The following is a 20,345-nucleotide window of genomic DNA, read 5'->3' as shown; positions in this document are numbered from 1 at the left end:
TCCTTTAACTAGTAATGAAGACATTTAAGACTAATCTTGACGTTCACTTATGACCTGATTCTAGCAAACCACCAACCTGACTTCCGCATAGTGAACAGTGCCACTACAGGGCTTAGCAGAATAAACGTCTAGATAGTTCATGTCATAAATCAAAGGCCACCCTGTATGAGGACGATCCCCATAGGATTGGACTTGTCAAAAGCATTTGACACACTTCAAACACACAACACTAATTGAGGATATAGAACAATCCACGCTAACAGCAGGGCAGAAGATGTGAGCAGGGAGAAGAGGCAATCATCCGTACTTCTTCGAGGTCAGGACTTCAAATTAAAACTAATTAAATAGGTGGTACCGCGTTACTGTTTAATTTTTTCATTTCAAAAATCCCTCAAACACCTCGGCATGTTCTCAAAATTAAACGGCTATCTCTCCTTTCTCATTTCTTCTCTGCAAGGAACATAACACTCTATTAAATTCTTAGCGCCCATATTTACGAATTGTACGAAAGAGTACATACTGTATCTTAACATTACAGGCGATGGTATTAAACTTCTGACTACCAATAATCGTAATATTTTAAGAATAATATTCGACTGCCTGTACTGCAGAATAAAGCGGATCCGCCTACGCTGTATTGTAGCAGGTTAAACTTCCACTTATCCAAAGTGTACCCCGACGTACCAAATATATGGCCAGCATGCAATGAGTTCTCTAATGACTCTAAACAGCTCTTTGCAAGGTCAACAAACCCGCTCATCTAACACCCTCCTCCGAATCAGCATAACCAAAGAAGATATCGAGAGGTTAAGCGACTTTTGAATACGTCCATTTAGATTCTTATATTTTGGCAACTAGTGAAAGAAATAGGCTGTGGAGTTGTCCTGATCCAGATGATAGCTGTTCCATATTTTGGAAAGGCATCTTTATATGCTCTGTTCTGTGTTCTGATGTTCTGTTAACATGTGGTTTTCAATGAGACAATAATCTTTTCGGAGTTCGTCCTTTTGACAGCTGTTTCTTGATTTATACACAGTTTTGGTTAATTTTAAAATAAACATACTTACTCCTACTTAATTATTGTTTAATGGATTCGTTAATAAACTCATAATCCTCAAGAGTTGTTAAGACGAGCATGTGATCCTCAATAGTCACTGGTAGATGTGATCAACGGGCAGAGAGAATCAAAAAGATAGGGAACGCTATAGAGCTATGATTAATTAACTCACCAATCCTGAATGTTGAAGTGGACAATCTTTGGTTTCAAGTCTTCATGAAAGATTTCGTAATGTTAAAATCAACGCAGCTAATGTTTCGGTGCTAAATGCTATACAGACAAAGAAATAATCAATTTATTTAAGGAAACTTTTGGTAAACGCATTATGTCGCGTCGTGGGCCTGTGAGTTTCCTTCAATATCTGTTTATGTGAAATCGCTTGTCTATATTCTCGACACTATTGACGCCGATATTCGGCGCGTTATTGTTTACATACAGCACCAATTGCCGCAAAAAGTGGTCGAAACTTCGGAAATAATAATAAATGAACTATGATTTATTCATCAGCTCTTATAAAACTGTTTTGAATAAAAACTCTCTCGAATTTTGATTTAATCTAGGGTCGGCAGCTGTTCAGATTTCGATTTTGGCGACATCGAAAAACTTATGTCAATCGAATCAATTGGCATTTGTTTTAAATATTTGTATACTCTTTTTATTAAATGGCCGGGATAACGAGATGAGGTGAAATCCGGGTGAGTTTGTTACAGGGGATTGCATTGGTCACCTTTGAGGTAAAATATAAAAAAAAATGGACGTGGCCACGCCTTGTAACACGTTTAATGTACATATGTATCTCCTCAATCACTAAAACTACAATAACCAAATTCGTTTAAAATGCGAAAATGAGTGAAATTGGATTATAAATTTGAGATATAATATTGAAAATAGGATAAATTTTTTCTTAATTACAATAATCAAAAAATGTGTTGAATCTGGTCAAAACTTCCCTTAGTTACCATATACCTAATAGAATAAAATAATTTTCGAACTTCTAGTTGACTTTATACCAAATATATCGGCGCTAATTGTTATAATGAGATTTAGAGAGCGTGTATCTCTAATGACAATATATCTTTGTGCTTTGTGCCTAAAATCGGGCGAAAACTTGCCTTCGCCCCCACATAACTGATATTCAAAATTTGAATTGCTCCGGGTCTTACCTCATATCTCTAATATAATGAATTCAGATCCTTTGGTTGACGTTTTCCACATGAATTCAATGTGTTAAGTTTAGCCTCTTCAGCTGAGTTTATATCACATGACGAGATTTAAATATAGTAATAAAACTAAGGGGTTCTACGACTTTCAAAATAAGTTAAGATGATACCAACACCTGAAGCTATTTAGCCTGCTTTCATTCTCACAAGTTGCTAGAGTATAATATGTTCTGTAGGACCAAAACTATATACTATTAGCCCTTTTTCACTTATTTTGTTTAATTTCTCTGCTTTTAATTTGTATTTTCAAAAATAATTTATTGGTTTTTCTGAAATATTAAAAACAAGTAAGAAAGGGCTAAGTTCGGGTGTCACCGAACATTTTACACTCTCGCATGATAAAGTGATAATCGAGATTTCAGGCGTGGTTGTGAACCGATTTCACCCATATTTGGCACATGTCATCAGGGTGTTAAGGAAATATTATATACCGAATTTCATAAAAATCGGTTGAGTACTTCCTGAGATATGGTTTTTGGTCCATAAGTGGGCCACGTCACGCCCATTTTCAATTTTTAAAGAAAGCCTGGGTGCAGCTTCTTTCTGATATTTCTTCCTTAAAATTTAGTGTTTCTGACGTTTTTTGTTAGTCGGTTAACGCACTTTTAGTGATTTTCACCATAACCTTTGTATGGGAGGTGGGCGTGGTTATTATCCGATTTCTTCCATTTTTGAACCTGTCTCTTATACACATCTAGATGTGTATAAGAGACAGGTATAAAAAGAAACCACGTCAAGTACATTCAATTCAAATCAGTGACTTTAAATCATAATCTACTTTTGAAACGCTTTTGTTGGCTAAACGCGTGTCAGTATTAATTGTGTAGTTTGGAAAACAAACCCACAAATTTTCCTTTCAAAGCAATTTTAAATGTAAATTAAAGGCAAATTCTAGTTTGCCATATCTACAACAACACACAAACATTTATAAGGAGATATATGTAGTTTTGAAACCTGAATGAATGTGTATGTAATCATTAATTAATACACTGCATTTGGCAAAATCAACCACCGCTGACGGCAGGACGAATCCTTTACAAGGGTAATAAACTGATGTGCATATAAATATGTATGAAGGTATGTGTGTTCCGGCATGCATGATTGCGTGTACAGCTTAAAATTGTCTGAAATTAATATAACCAATTACTTTTTGGGGTCATCATACAAAGCTATTAAGCATTGCAGGCATTTCGAATGTTATTTAATTCACAACAATATTGACAACGGCAGCTGACTACGATATATAAATAATACAATTGCTATCGATACCGTGTAGATAGAGGCTAAGGTTATAATGTTATTGGTTAAAGATATATATGTATTCAATAGAAATTTATTGATGTAAGAGATATTTCCAACTACAAAACCGCCACGTACAAGTTTCTACGCCAAGACACTTCAACTAATGAAAAATTGTTTTGGCCAGCACTTAAACTGAAGAAGATTCTCAAAAAATACTTAAGCCATATAGAGACCTAACGAACTCCACTCAAAGTCAAACTGAACTCTATCGTAACAGCGACCTGCTAGCTAGTTCTTATTAAAACCAGCTGGAAAACTGTGCTTTCCTCTTACTGAAATTCATCTAATCAAATTCCAATAGTGATCCACGTGTCCTGGGAACTGTCTGGCTATCTGTCCGTTCGTAAGTGTGAGCTGTAACTTGAGTTAAAATTAAGATATCTTGGTATGCGGGTTCCTTAGTACAGAAAAAATTTGTGAGTTCGTAGATGGGCATAATCGGACCACTGTCACGGCCACAAAATGCCATTAACCGAGAACCTGTGAAAATTGGACGATGGGTGTGGCACCACCTACTTTTTGGTAAATTGACATATTTCAGGGTCCGACTGACCGAGTTCGACGAAAATGCACGAATTCGGACCACACCCACGCCTGCTGCAAATATAGCACAATTTTACATTCCATTTGATTTTTTTCTGTTGATTTTTCGGTTGATTTTTGTTGAATTCACGCACAGTTTGGATGGAATTTCCGGTGATCAAGGATTTTGATTTGCCCACATGTTGCTTGTCATTTATGTCCTCACGACCTCTTTGAAAACGTTGAAACGTTGTTTCATCAATTGAAAAAAAAATTAATGTTGGCTTTTTATTCGCACCAATAACACAAACATACTGACAGTTAAAACGCAATAACTTCACTTCCAATTAATGAAATGCCATGAAATTCTCTCTGGATAATCGATGAAGGTAACAGATTCTAACGCACCATTCTAAATATAGATGGCGCCACCAGGGGACGCTAGATTCTGTGTACTTTGGAACGCACATTGTACAACTGAAAAATGTGTAAGATATACAACTGAAATTCAGAGATAACCCTTTCTAGAAAATAGTAATTCGGAGTCAAAAATAGGTTGAATGGGGTCAATACTTCCCTGCGCCCTCATATACCTAAAATAAAGGTTTTCGAACTTCCAGGAGACTTTGTATTGGATATGTCGGAGAATATTTCAGTTATCTCAATGAAAATTACAGAACGTGTTTTCTTATAACAGTATGTCTTTGCGCCCAAATAGGTAAAATTGGACGAAAACTTGATCTAGCCCCTTATAACTTTTATCAGGATTTGCTCCATATGATTGGTGATTGTATGTGAGGTCCGTATTGAAACCCAAGGAACATTGTTTTAGTGTGTGGCATGATAACAGTTTGTACATTAAATCTGGTCGATACTACCCCAACTTCCATATACTCTTCTTCTTCTTGATTGGCGTAGTCACCGCTTACGCGATTATAGCCGAGTTAACAACAGCGCGCCAGTCGTTTCTTCTTTTCGCTACGTGGCGCCAATTAGATATTCCAAGTGAAGCCAGGTCCTTCTCCACTTGGTCCTTCCAACGGAGTGGAGGTCTTCCTCTTCCTCTGCTTCCCCCGGCGGGTACTGCGTCGAATACTTTCAGAGCTGGAGCGTTTTCCTCCATCCGGACAACATGACCTAGCCAGCGTAGCCGCTGTCTTTTAATCCGCTGAACTATGTCAATGTCGTCGTATATCTCGTACAGCTCATCGTTCCATCGAATGCGATATTCGCCGTGGCCAACGCGCAAAGGACCATAAATCTTTCGCAGAACTTTTCTCTCGAAAACTCGCAACGTCGACTCATCAGTTGTTGTCATCGTCCAAGCCTCTGCCTCTCATCCGAGGCTGTTGTTGCGTTTTCATTGGGGTGGTTTTTTTACGTGGCGGGTCCCAAACCCAGCGCACAACCCTATGCAGGGAATGTTTCGCCTTCTCACTTTAGCTCACCTTCGAACGGATGTTCTTAGGCTACCCAGAGGATACTTGGTCAAAGACCGGAAGTCGTGAGCTGCTTGAGTCATATGTAAAAGAATCGTTTCTGGCCACTCCCAAGTGAATGGCGATCAGAAAACTTTCCTCACTTCCGTGAACTTCTACACATGACTCCATCCTTCCATATACTACATACAAAGATTTTCGTTTTTCTAACAAATCTTATGCAGAATTCGTCGGTTAATGCGTGAGTTATATAGAGTATTTGTATATTTAAAACTGCTTACGTTCCGATACTCTAGTTGGCGTTTAACATCTTAAGGTATTTCCCTGGCCCTGGTTTCTTGCCATTTGCAAGAGTATAAAATGTTCGATTCCACCCGCCCTTTCTTACTTGTTATTAGGTACCTCAAGCTTCAGATTCCTTCAGAGAGAGTTGAAAAACATTCAGCTCATTTGTCCCTGGAGCTGCACGTCGTCGCACTCGTTGCAGTAGTTCTGCCACACAGTACGTACATGACATTAAGAATGACTTCCCAGTTTAAAATTTAGAAAAAAATCAAGCAGTTAATTCAATAAGAGATTGATGGAAGAGTCAGAGAAAGTATTATCTGCTATAACTTAAGGGTGATCTCACAACCGCCCGTCATATGTAGATTACTTAGGCCACTCACTTTGATAGGGGCTGTTTACCTGCACAGTTTCTCAATTATTAGAAGCAGTTACACTAGTATCGGATTCCCTTCTCTGGGAATAAAAAAAAAAATTTTAGTTTCAAGATTTCATATACATACACACGTATATATGTACATATATGTATGCGCTATATGTACATTATGATGCCTTCGTCTTTGATACTGACTTTATATCATGTTCTTTACATGCCTGTAACTTGTTTTTGCATATGCACATTTGCACACATATGTATGGGTCTAACGGCAAAAGAAGTTATCAAATTGGAGGAAGGTAAAATGACAAGCGGTAGTGATAAAAACAATAAAAAGTATAACTATTACAAATGCACAATATATACTTGAATATATGTATATTGCAACAACAAAAACCATTTATCACTGTCAACGCACAAGGGAGTTGGTTGTTGTACGCCAACCAATTCATGAATACATATACATACATATGTGTGTACAAGTATATATGTACATATGTACCTACTTGCATGATTTTCAGGAAGAACCCTTACTTTTCAGTAGGTTTGGGCTTGTAATAGCTCTAGAGTTGGCTACAAACGAATTCGCAAGCAAAGATTGCGGATTAAAAAAGGGCCCGTGATACTTGTAACCGTGCATTGTACAACAGCGCAACAGACCGATATGCACAGCCGTCTCAATGTTTATAGGTATGCAATTAAATACACATAAATTGTTTGTTTGTATATTTCTCTCCCTGTAAGTCTGCGAAATACCAGCAAATGACAAACAATACATTAATACTGAAATTTCTTTAGACGCTTTTTCTGCCTGTTCGCACCCTACTCCCTCGGCAGAACTCAAACTGGCTGAGGGCTGTGACGCTTTGTCAGCGCGCTGTAGTGAAACGAGCGATGCGCCAGTAAAACACACCGGAAGCGAAAATTCCCCGCGCCTTTTTGCTCTCTAGCTGTTTGTACTGCACGTTTACATCTGCGGCGAGAAGAAGCCTAACTGTCTTCTGTATGCCTTTAAAGGGCTCTGCACTAATTTCGTAAGAGGCTGACGCGTGCTTTTGGTGAGCGCAACCCGCGGTGATGTTGGCTAGCATTGTTGTTTTTATGGCTTGCTCTCGCTAAGCCAAGCAACCAGTTTGCTATGTGTGCGGCTCGACTAAGACAAGCATTTAACAAATGAAAATGTCCACCACGTGCAGACAAATGAAAAATTGTGGTTCAGCATTCATTGTCATAGCCTGACAAACACCATTCAGGAGTCATTATGTTGTTTAGACAATGACGCTTTAAACGGTATGCGTGGTGGCATGTGGTTATTGATGGCACAATAGGCATAGCTTATGAAATGTCACTCGGTGTGTAGAAAGGTGGCGTAAAATCAATTAAGAGTCAAGCAGCCAATTTAAAGAACTTTGGGTTCAATAATAACTCAGTAGTAAGTAAAGGTTTGTAAGAACGAAGTAAAAATAAAAAAATTATAAAAAATATATTTCAGGATATGCAGTTTTTTTTAAAAACTCTAAAAATATTGATGCAAGTTAAATAAAAGGTTTAACAAAAAAATTAGTAAAGAAAGGAAAAGATTACGAAAAGATAAATGATATTTATGCCAATCGAGACTCTTGAGACTAAACTTTGTTTAAACTCGTATGCTTTCGGCTCTATGATTGCGATCTTAAACCAAAATGTTCTCTATCATCCTTGAAGTATTTTTAAATATTACTCCTTCGTGGACTTTTCAGTTCTTATTTCAAACTTGCTTTAAAGTTTAGAGAGCGCCAACCTAATGCATAACCTCTTTACAAAATATCGAAACTAGTACTTTTAACCGTTCGAGGAAAACACCTCCCCGGTTGTCATTTGCTATCCTTGTTTGTTTTTGGGTCTCACTAGCTCTCATCGGCCCTAACTGGTTCTCAGTGATCCTTCCTGGAACTCAGTGACTCGTTCTCGTTGGTTCTCAGTGGTTGTCCACGGCTCTCTGAGGCTCTAACTGTTCTCAGTATTCTCTTTTATGGATTTGTCGTGGTTCTTAACGGTTTTCAGTGGCTCTTTCAGGTTCTCACTGGCTCTGTTTGGTTCTTTATGGTTTCCAGGAACTCGGTTTGGTTCTCAGTAGCGCTCATTGCTTTTTTTTTTTTTCAATGGTTCCCCATGGCTTTCATTGTGACTCAATGACTCTCTGGTTCTGTATCGCTAAATACGGATTCGTTCCAGTTTCATATATTCAATTATCAGATAAACAATACTGTCAGATATGTAATTTTTTTTATATAGCTTTTGACTTGTGTAAAATTCTGACATTCGTATTCACTGCGATGTGTATAACGTCAAATTTTTTCAAAACTCTCAGGACATTAATGCTGATAACTACGAAAAATCCTGAAAATAGTCAAGTTGGCAACAGATACATAAGTGGTAGAGAATCTCAACACCCTTTATGAATCAACTAAATACAATGCTATATTTCTCCAGATTGGTGTCCCTGTAATTTTCAAAGTTTAAATGGACTAATCCCGGTCATATTTTCTCTTGAAATATTGTAAGAATGTGCATACATATATATTTATATTTATTTTCTTCCTCTTTGTATGAATTACGTACTACTCCGTACAATTTTAGGTGTAGTGTGTTTGTGTGTAAAATATCTTATGCAACTTGTATTAAGTGACAAAATACTAAAGTTGCCACAACTAGCTTCCAGCACTCAACGACCTTTCAGCGCTTCTAAAAATTGTTCAAGCATATTCCCAAGGCATACCCTTAGCAACTTCGCAAAGTTTAAAATATATTGTCGCTACATAATGCTTTTAAGTACGTGCGTAGGTGATGGTATATGTATGTCATAAGTATTTTCAAGATACCATATGGAGAAATTCAAATAGCCGTAAGTCTCGTAAGTCTCGCCTAGTGTTTCACCTTCATGTACAATTTTATTTTCTCACAATATACTCGCTTATTCACGCGCACATTTTCGCACACATACACGTGCATTTGGCTTGGCAACAAGAGTACAAGTTGCCATTGAAGTCGACTGACTGAGCCAAAACAGCCACGAAGCACTTCATGTTGATTGCTTGTGAAATTTGTGACACATATGTATGTCGACTGCCACTCACGGTCTTACATAAAGGAGCGACATCAAAGCAGCGAACACACAGAGCGCTCGTCGCTTTGGTCACCAGGACTTTCGATTTGCTATACGAGAAGTGAATTGTGAGTGGCGGCGCGTAACCCAAATCGTCACGGCCATGGCAATAGTGATAATGAAAACACAGGCAATCATGTACATAAGTATATATGTTTATAGATGTGGCCACTAAATCGAGTTGCCTAACTTTGAAGCGTAAACGACAACCTTGCGTTCTTATCAAGCTCCCCTCATCCACACACAGTTTGCCGTACCGTCGAGAACCGCACTAACCGCTGCCAAGCCGGTCACATTAATGCGTGCTTTACGCGTCTACAGAGAGTTGCGTCGCTGTCGTTTTCGGTCACCGTTTGGTGTTCGGCCTCGTTCGCATGGCTGGGGGTTGACTGAATAAACGTAAAAGTTAACTCCCGATCTCCGTTTGTGGAAATCACTAGTCTACTGTGTTGTTGCAACTTTTGATAGTTCATGTGCACGTGCAACCCTACATCTCGACACCAACACCAATCACAATAACAACAACTCGTTGTATTGATTTCTTATTGAAATATTATGATTGCGCCGCGGCCCACTCGCCAGCAACCCTCAACTCAAATAGCTGCAATACACCTACATACAAACCCATATCTGTTTCTAAGGCCCGGATTATGTTATGATGCACATACTCGTTGCTTACCCATTCACTCGCCCCTTACTTAACTTTCCTTGCATTTATATGAGTAATTTCTTTCACGACTGGTATTAAATGCGTGGGTATTTGCACAATTAGGGTTGGCATGTTGTGTCGTAACGCCATGAAGCTAGAAATGGCTTCGAAATTAAATATATTTGTTGTTGCATTGTCAGTTAGCCATTCAAAGGAGCAGACGAGTGTGAGGGCTGTTAATAGTTTATTTAATTGACAAAGTGTCAAAGCAAGTACGGCAACTTGGTAATGTCTATGAGATCGGAGTTAATAATTTCAATACAACTTCCAATCTTATGATAACACTACTTAATTAGATACACTTCACGATTCCGGTTTATATTTTGTGGTTAACGTAAATGTAGACTTATTCTTACCATTTACGCTATTAAAACTTGGTACTGTTATGAACCGTTTTAGTACTAGACATATTATGCGCCAATGCCATTACCTTAAGACTTAACATTCTCACTGAGATTACTTCATAAATCATCGCATAGAAATTATTATTAATAACCAAGTACATTTTAGACCTTAATGGTGAAGGAAGGAGAGAGAATCGGTTGAAACCGTTAATAGTCCGGGAACCATTATGTCCAAAAGTCAAACTACTGTATTTTCATCGCTATTTCTTAAAACTACATATCTTAAAACGTCGAAAATCAAATAATAACCACGCCCATATCTCATAAAACATTTACGTTCGAAACTATTAAAAAACGATGATAATTGTCTAAATAATAAAACCAGTAATGTCTCATAGAACTACGGGTTAATGGGACTGATTTTTTTCCATCGCGACTGTACTTCCGAGCATGCGCGCATCGATTGAATTCAGTAGAGAGCTAACGAACGGCTAGTCAGTTGTGAATGCAGCAAGCCGAAAATGCAGCGTTCGTTAGAGCACGGGTACACGATAAAATTCTGTGTGAAACTCGGTAAATCAGCGACATAGACGTTATATATATATATAGATACCATCAAGCAGACTTACCGAGATGTTGTTTTAGCAAGAAGTAGTGTGTTTCGGTGGCACCAGACTTTTTTGGAGGACCGGGAAGCGGTTGCTGATGAAGACCGTACTCGGAGACCTGCGACTTCGACAAACACCGACAATGTGACTTCTGGGCGCAAAGTTTTTAACTCAGACCGTCGACTAACAATTCATTTAATTGCGGAGATGATAAATTTATCATAATCTGTGGTTCATGACATTGTGGCGGAGCACTTGATATTGCTGATAACAGAGTTACTTAAGAGGTTAGGTTTAATTAGAGATATAGAAGAATTACAACTAAAACAAACTAAAATAATAACAAATCAATAAATTATGTTATTATAAAAAGGTAAAAACATATATAAGTTAAATAAGATTTTAATTTAACTTGACGAAATTAGAAAAAAAAGAAAAAACTTCCAATTAATAGTAATTTTTTATCCCTTCCACAGGGGGTCGGCAGGATAACGATTTAGGGCATGCACCTGGAATTTCCGGTTCCTTAATTGAGAGGGCAGCGGCTGGTTGTAGTCCTCGCTAGAATAAATGCTGACATTATCGCCATCTGAGACTAAAAATATAAAGGAGGGAAATTCGCTGTGCGACTCGTGGTTGGAGAGAGACTCCGTCGCCGAGAACTGGCATTCACTTCGGTGGATGAACATCTAGCCACAATCCACGTCAAAGCGAATTTCTTCAGCATATCCCTGATTTGCGCCCACGCCCTGACGATGTTACCAAAGATTCCTTCAATTAGCGATTGGAGCGCTCCTATGAGAGCTGAACCCCAACTTGCCTACCTCACAACATTACAACAACCGGAATGCTTAACGTAGGTACCGGGCATTTTCAGTACCAATTGGCGGAGTGGAATGGATACACAACCACTACGATACTCCCCGCGGGGTCAGTCCGCATGAGCAGGCTGGAGTTACCTCCTGCCCCGTGGTATCAGAATTAAGTCTCCAGTCGGACCTCGTAGCCGAAACTACTATCAGTTGAGATTCCATACTGCTCTAAACTGGTGGCCAACTCGCCACATTACAATCGACCACAACACGTGTGGGATGAGAAAGATACCGAGAAAGAGGGAGGCCGACATGCGCGAGTACGAAGAGCTTGACAAGCTGACTGCCAGGGTTAATGCTTAACGATAAAATGCTAACAGAAGGTTCCAAAACATACTGTTGTAAAACCAAAGGCGATCTAGTAGTCGATGGCATTCTACAATCATGGAACACTTCAACCTCCTGAACCGCAGTGAAAGCATAACACCATGAGATTACGATCCCGATTCCCCAATTGATAACGATGGCGCAGACGCTCCACAAACGCACCACCTCTTAGTCGATTTCAAAGCTGCTTTCGACAGCACGAAAAGGAGCTGCCTTTATGCCGCAATGTCTGAATTTGGTRTYCCCGCAAAACTAATACGGCTATGTAAACTGACTTTGAGCAACAACAAAAGCTCCGTCAGAATCGGGAAGGACCTCTCCGAGCCGTTCGATACCAAACGAGGTTTCAGACAAGCGATTCCCTAGCGGCCGACTTCTTCAACCTACTTTTGGAGAAAATAGTTCGACCTGCAGAACTAAATAGCGAAGGTACCATCTTCTATAATAGTGTACAGTTGTTGCCTCAACACCCGCGCCATTAGTTCGTCTTTCTCCAGACTGGACAATGAAGTAAACAAATGGGGCTGGCAGTGAATGAGGGCAAGACGAAATATCTCCTATCATCAAACTAACAGTAACAGCACTCGCGACTTGGCACTCACGTCACTGTTGACAGTCACTACTTTGAAGTCGTACATAATTTCGTCTATCTTGGATCCAGCGTAAACACCACCAACAATGTCAGCCTGGAAATCCAACGCAGGATAACTCTTGCCAACAGGTGCTACTTCGGACTGAGTAGGCAATTGAGAAGCAAAGTCCTCTGTCGACAAACAAAACCCAAACTCTATAAGTCACTCATAATTCCCGTCCTGCTATATGGTGCAGAGGCTTGGACGATGGCAACAACTGATGAGTCTACATTGCTAGTTTTCGAGAGTTGTTGAGAGCCTTGACCACGGCGAATATCGCATTCGATGGAACAATGAGCTGTATGAGATATATGATGACATTGACGTAGTTCAGCGAATTAAAAGACAGCGGCTACGCTGACTAGGTCATATTGTCCGAAGGGACGAAAACACTTCAACTCTGAAAGTATTCGACGCTGTACCCGCCGGGGGAAGCAGAGGAAGAGGAAGATCCCCACTCCGTTGGAAGGACTAGGTGGAGAAGAACCGGGCTACGCTTGGAATATCCAATTGGCGCCAGGTAGCGAAAAGAAGAAACGACTGGCTATAATCGGGTAAGCGGTGTCTACGCCAATTGAGAAGAAGAAGAAATTTACTACAGATGTCATTTGAGTCAAACTTTATCTCAAAAATTAGCACATACAATTACATATAGATAAACATGATACGGTTGGTATGCGTATAAGCTATTTAGCAACTTATGAATTTCCACACATACTCAACTCCACGAGTATATTGTGTAACGACGTTTATTGCCAGTGGCGGTGCAGGAAGCATCGATGAAAAGCTCTATGTGACCTCATCATTTTCCGGCAGTCAAACAAAAATACGCATGCATACATACATATGCATATGTACATGTATTTGAACTAAACAGTTAATAAAGTTGTTGTCCAGGTCTGAAAGTGCATTGAAGGCTGCTTGTGCCGAGCACGTTGCTTGGTTGCATCAAGGCATCTACTAGACACACTCACGCGTACAATACATGCATAAGTACATATGTACGACTGTATGGTATATTTGCGCAGATTTGTTTCAAGCAGTCAACGTCGCCTGCCACAATGCAATAAATGTAAAAGCCCACATACAGAAAACCTCAAACGACTGTTAGACAGTTGCTCGGGCACGGCGACACAGCGCCAGCCGGACAGCACCTGTTTATGGCACATTAAGTGGGTGGCCGTAGAGGTGTTTGCTAGTGGACATACGGGGGCGGCGCTGCGCAAATGTTGTGGCCATGTCGCATTTATTCGCACAGCACATCTATGCACACAATATATGCATATAACACGCATTGTTTGCTGAGTTCCAGGGAAGTAAAGACGCCTCAGTACTGCGGGTAGACAGGCAGAACCGGTGGCTGCACCAATGTGTTAGGAGGCGAAAGAGTTGTGGGAAATTACAACAGCAATACTTTGAAATGTGTGAGAATAAGAGAGAGTTGGAGTAAGATCATGCAACGTGGCAAACGACACGCCTTGGTAGCTGTTAGCGGAACATTTGTAAGGGTTAAAACAAAAGTATATGCCATGTGTGGGCAAACAAAAGCGGAGACAGCGCACAGTGGATAAGAAAATGTGTGAAAGATCTCCACTTTAGTTAGTACCAAATGGCATTCAACGATATACTTCAGCTAAACTGGTACCAAGTGAATCACACAAGCCCGTTTTATAACAATTTGGATACAAGTGTCCCTCTAATATGAGTATTGAAAAACAGATGCAATGCTGGATAAGAACTAATCGACGAATTAGCCTGGAGTTGAGACTATAGGTATAAAAGGAATTCCCGAAGGCAGAAACAACGGAAAGAGACAGTCACTAGCTGCAAATTTTTGAGCTAAGAAAGACCAAGCAGATCCGCATAGTCTGAATCTGGAATGCGTGCCATTGAAGCAAAAATACGTAGTTTTGCAAATTCGAGATTCTTTGCCTTCAAAGGGGGATAACTGTCTGTATTTGGCATTGATTTCACGGCATTAAAATTTAGAATTTTGTTTACATAACATTACATACAATTACGATTTCACCTGCAGATAAAAAATCTGCAGTATTCTTTGCATCTAGAAAACGTCACAGTCGCGTGTTGTAAGCAATTCGAAGACATTATATATCTAAACATTCTTAGAGGAGCAGAAGAAGTTGAATTTTATCATCAACGAAGAATTATGCGCGCAAATGGACTCCGTTTTTTGGTTCTCGTCCTCAAAACTAACCGTTTAAATGCTAAATGATTCCAGCAGACTAGGAAAATAAGCGTAAGAAACCACATTTTATTAGCCCGAGGCTTTCTTGTCAACAAAGTAACCGAACAATTGGGCACCTACTACGAGTATAGGTTATGTGATTGGCGTCTTTAATCAGCGGTAAGCACATAGTCTATATGTTCAAAAGTTTGGTCCAACTAGTTACTCAGTTTTTAATATATCGACCTGAAATTTTCACACGTCCTTTCAATCCCAAGAAGCAGTTTGTCGAAACCGCAGAGATCGGGCATACTATAGTGTATGTAACTGGCATACAAACTGAACAATCGGAATCAAGTGCTTGTATGGAAAACTTATTCATTTTTCGAGATATCTTTCAAAAATTTGGCATAAATCATTGTTTAAGACAATGGTGCGATCCCCAAAGAAAGTATTTAGATCAGATCACTAAAGCATAAAGCTGTCGTACAAACTGAACGATCGAAATCAAGTTCTTCTAAGTAATATTTTGTATTTGTGAAGGCTATTATAGCTCCTATTTGACTTTTTTTGTACATTTTTTAAAATTTCTCCATCTCTAAAAAACGTCCTTTATAAGCTGTAAACACGCTCTGCGTCAAATAACTCATACATACATATGTATATCATAAAAGTTCAAAAATTTTTGGAATAAAAAAAGGTATTTTACACAAATTCCAGCATTTCTGCTCCCCTGTACGCTGTCATGATTTATGGTGGGAGTAATGCCGGTGGCAGTCAAGTGAGTTTTGCGCGGCGTTAAAGGATTTCATCGCAAGGATTCGCTATTAAAGCTTGAGGCCCACAATGCCAATGGCGACCAGATTGCCGGCCAACAGTGTTGTGGTTGGCAAATAGGAGTTGCCTGCAGTTGGAGTGCGGTTGATTTTGACTACTTGCTTACACGGTGGCCTGTCACTGTGCACTCGTGTGCGACCAAGCAAGGCACACGCGAAGTTAACTTTTTGCAGCTCGCTGCACTTTGCATGCCGCAGTTGCGTGCAAGCGCCGTGGCATTGTTCGGTGTAAATGGAAAAAGTTTTATTGCACCGTTACCGGCATAGCCAATTGCTGCAAAGGACGTTGGTGTAAACTTATCCCTAGACTTCATGGTTTGCACCTCCTCTTCGTGTCTATATTAAGACACACAAGCTGTTTCGTGTTGGGGTATACATTGCAACTTTTTGTTTGCATTTTGTGTCTGCTGCTGAATTAAAAATATTAAAGCAATTTCGTGTGTGCGCGCACAAGTCTAAGTTCAGTGCGAGAATATTAATGTTCGGAAAAAACTAAAAATATTTTCTCTCGCAGGCACGCATTGTGGAACAGCTATTGCGTAGTTGTCGACAGTTAACGACGTCATTCGCTTCGCTTATTTGTTTTTGTTTTGTTTGCGGATTTGTAACACTGATGACGTTGGTGCCATTTTTAGCGCGGCTTTTTGAAAGTTGGCTGTAAGCTGTGTACTGCGCTAGGACATCATTTACATGGCGATTCAATCACATTTTCACATTTTAGATGGCAAAAAAGGACTCAGGGATTAACATCGTTGAGCAGAAATGTACATATGTACATATTTTGTTCAAAATACTACAATTCCGAATAATTGTCTTACCGAAACCCTGTTTACCTATCTAGTCCATTATCTTTTTTTATTGATAGCATGGAAGTAATAAATGCTATCAGCGGCTTTATTCAAAGCTCTTGCTTAGATTTTGCACAAAAGCAATAAAGCTTCACAATGTTTTTGGTGAGTTGGTTTGGGAATCATTTACTATGTGTTTTCCCCTTTCCCTTTCCTCAACTTTGACCTACACTTTCAAAAATTGGACCGACTGAAGGCAGCAATCAGCCAGCCGGTTTTGACGAATTGTACGAGAATTGTGTCCCATCTGGACAACGCTCCGAGCTTGGTCCGGTGGTCACCAAACATCTTTTTGTCCGGACTTGGATCAAGTGATTTCTGTCTGTTAATGTCTATAGAGAAAGACCTTTCTGGTAATAAAAAGACAGCCACACCGCTGTATGTATATAACCCTTAGTTGCCTATGTAACAATTCATTAATGCTGTTGTTATAATACAGAAAGTTTCGCAAAAGGAAGAACTAATCGTCGCAATGCAGTGTTCTATCATTCCCGAGTTGTAAAGGGATATTTAGACGTATATAAAGATTTGTATATACATACAATATGATGAAATCAAAAGGCTGTCATTGGCAGTTAGAAGACTCTTACTGGGACTGTAGGTGGGTGCATGCTTAAGTATCTGTTATAATAGTTAATAGTTACTTATAAAGTCTTAAACAGGTTATGAAATTACCAATATATTTTTCCCATATTACACATATAATTTTTCGCACCTAGATAAATGTTTTCTTTCATTTATTCCCTAAATTTGAAAAAAATCTCAACTAATTGTATGCTACCAACCCCAAAGTTTCAAACTCATAAGTATTCCTAATTTGCAACAAATAGCCGAAAATGCTCCTGCGAGCGAAAGACACTCACCCCAAAAGAGAGTATCTGAATAAACGAAAAAACTTTGACACTTTTCCAATCAAATTAACTCTGGCAAGCGCTTCGAAATACGCCAATGATCCGTTGATGATGGGTCAGAAAACTTTTTTCACTTAAACTATTACTTACGTACTTCCCGGGTGGAACTTTCATATACAAACACACATCAAATATCCGTGTGCATGTGTGCATAGCGCCAACCACAAAATGTTCCGCCAAAGTAGTAAAATTCGATTAACTGGCCAGCCCACAAGCGACCATAATGTGTGGGAGAGTGTCGCCTGGCCATCAACAAATGGAAGGCGCTAGCGTCATGTGGCCCACTTAACGGATAACTACGGCCCTGATGATGACATACGCGTTGCCACACATACATATATAAATGTCGATGAATGTGGAACCACAGGCAGCGCGGCATGGCACGGAAAATACGGAATTGTTGTCGGTGCGAAGAGTGGATAAAAGTAGTAGGGGCCGTGTATTTGCATGGCGTAGAGAGAAATTTTCATAAAACTGCAACTAGCTTTTTATATATGAATAAAGCATATTAAGTCCGCCATGAGGGATACGTTGCAGACCCTATAAAGTATGCATATGTATGTATATAAATGATCAGCATGAAGAGCAGTGTCAATTTAGACATGTCCGTCAGTCTTAGAGTTATCTCTCTGAAATTTTGCACTTTTCTTTTCCGTCTCAAGAGCTTCTTATTTGTTGGAATCAGCGATATCGAACCAATAGAGCATATTGGCGCTATACGAACTGATTAATTAAAATGCAGTGTATAGAAAACTTTTCTGTTTGATACGATAACTTCATGCAAATTTTTCAGATCGGAATTATTTGTGTACAGAACGTGACATGTCGGCGCTGCATTGTAGTTGCTTTTGTACTTATATTTTTGCTCTAGTTTCCAGGAAATGAATATAAAAATGACACAATGAGTTTGTGTATTTTCAGACTTTAAGGCCAAAATAGTCATCGAAAGTTGCAATAGAAATATTGCCGGAAAATATCCATTTGATGAAAAAACATCCAATTACGACAGATTTGGAATTTCGCAAACTCTACAACAATATTCATTGTGAGTACTGCGTTTCCCCACAAAGAAGTAAGCAAAGGGATATAAAAGATACTCGGAGGCAAGAACGTTAGATTAAAATTACGAATTAAGCCCGCAAACCTGTTAAAAAACAAAGAAATTAAAAGAACACAAGGTAGCAAACTAGGAGAACTCGCGATCAAAAGCAATAAAAGCTATCTGACAACATCCAAGAAGAATGAAAAATGTTCGACGAAATCGTGAATGGATTACAATCAAATTTGGTATCTTTAAGTTATATTAAAGGTATAGGCAGTTCATTTTATTACTATATTTTACTTCGCGTCATCCTCAAAGAGGCAAAATACAATATATTGAGTTGATATTGAAAACTCCAACTAGAGATATACTAGAGATACTAGAGATATGAGGTTTGCACCAAAGTCGAGACTGATTTCATCCATATTCAGCGCTAAGTCATGTAAATAGCAATATAAAAGTAAGGTTTTGTAGTGATTTATGTATTTATTGGTGCTAGATTTGTGTACTGGAAAGTGAAAGAATCAGATGGAATTTAAAATTGTATTAATTGTTGTTGTGATTCGATTTCGTCAAATTTCACACGATGATATTGAAATGTCGGGATAACGTTATGCACTGAATTTCATTAAAATTGGTCTAGTAAGTCCGTAGATATGTGATTACATTTAATGGTTGGCAGTGTCCAATTTTGACAGCGGTCCCTATTAATGTGGAGTTAGAGCGAAACCAGCTTATAAAAGCTGAGAATGTTATACGCTTTATCATAGCTCAACGAAAAATATGGTTCGCTTTTTCAATAAGAGCTCTAGATATTTTTTAAATAAAACAAAGACGGTTGAAATTCTTCCATTTGGTCTCAAAATTATTTAAAGTGATTTTATGAATGAAAATTAATATAAATGCATGATTGAATATAATAATGCAATGTATTAAAATAAAATGAGTAATAAAGAGCTAATTTCGGGTCCAACCGAATATTTTATATTAAATATATTTGAGTAGGGGATAATATCGACCAGATTTTATATATTTTTGCTCATCCCACGTACTACTAATATGCCATATATTCCAAAAATGTTCCCTGAGTTTCATTAAGATATCTTATGTACAATCACCAATCATATGAGCAAGGTCAAATGGATGTTCGAAAATCTTGGTAATAGTTATCTGGAAGAAGGGTCAAGTTTTCGCCCAAATGCATCTATTTTAGGCGCAAAGATACACTTTTATGAATAAAACATGTTCTGCAATTTTCATTGAGTTGGTTCAAATATTGGCGTATACATCCATAAGTTGAAAAATCTATATTTTAGGTATATGTATGTCTGCTACTGCCAATTCCCACCTGATTCAACCCATTTTTGATGCAAAGAAATAATATTGTCAGGAACAGATTCTGTCTGAATTTCTATTGCATGTCTCACATAATGACCGACATTTTCGATCAAAAGTCAACTATGGGTACTGGAGTCCACATATTCGGTACCTATGTTCTTGAAAATTTTTGGTTGGATTTGGACAATTTGGACAAAAGGTAACGTACTTTAAGGGAATTATTACCGCAAAATTGTATTCCGTTTTATTAATTACTTCTTAATTTCTATACTGGAAAGTGAAAGAATCAAATGGAATTTAAAAGTGTGTTATATGGGAAGTAGTTGTGATTTTAGTCCGATGTCCGA

Source organism: Bactrocera latifrons, unplaced genomic scaffold (assembly GCF_001853355.1).
Source record: "Bactrocera latifrons isolate USDA-ARS-PBARC rearing strain unplaced genomic scaffold, ASM185335v1 scaffold_20, whole genome shotgun sequence".
NCBI lineage: Eukaryota > Metazoa > Arthropoda > Insecta > Diptera > Tephritidae > Bactrocera > Bactrocera latifrons.
The sequence above is the reverse complement of the archived record's forward strand: the minus strand, read 5'-3'. Positions refer to the sequence as shown.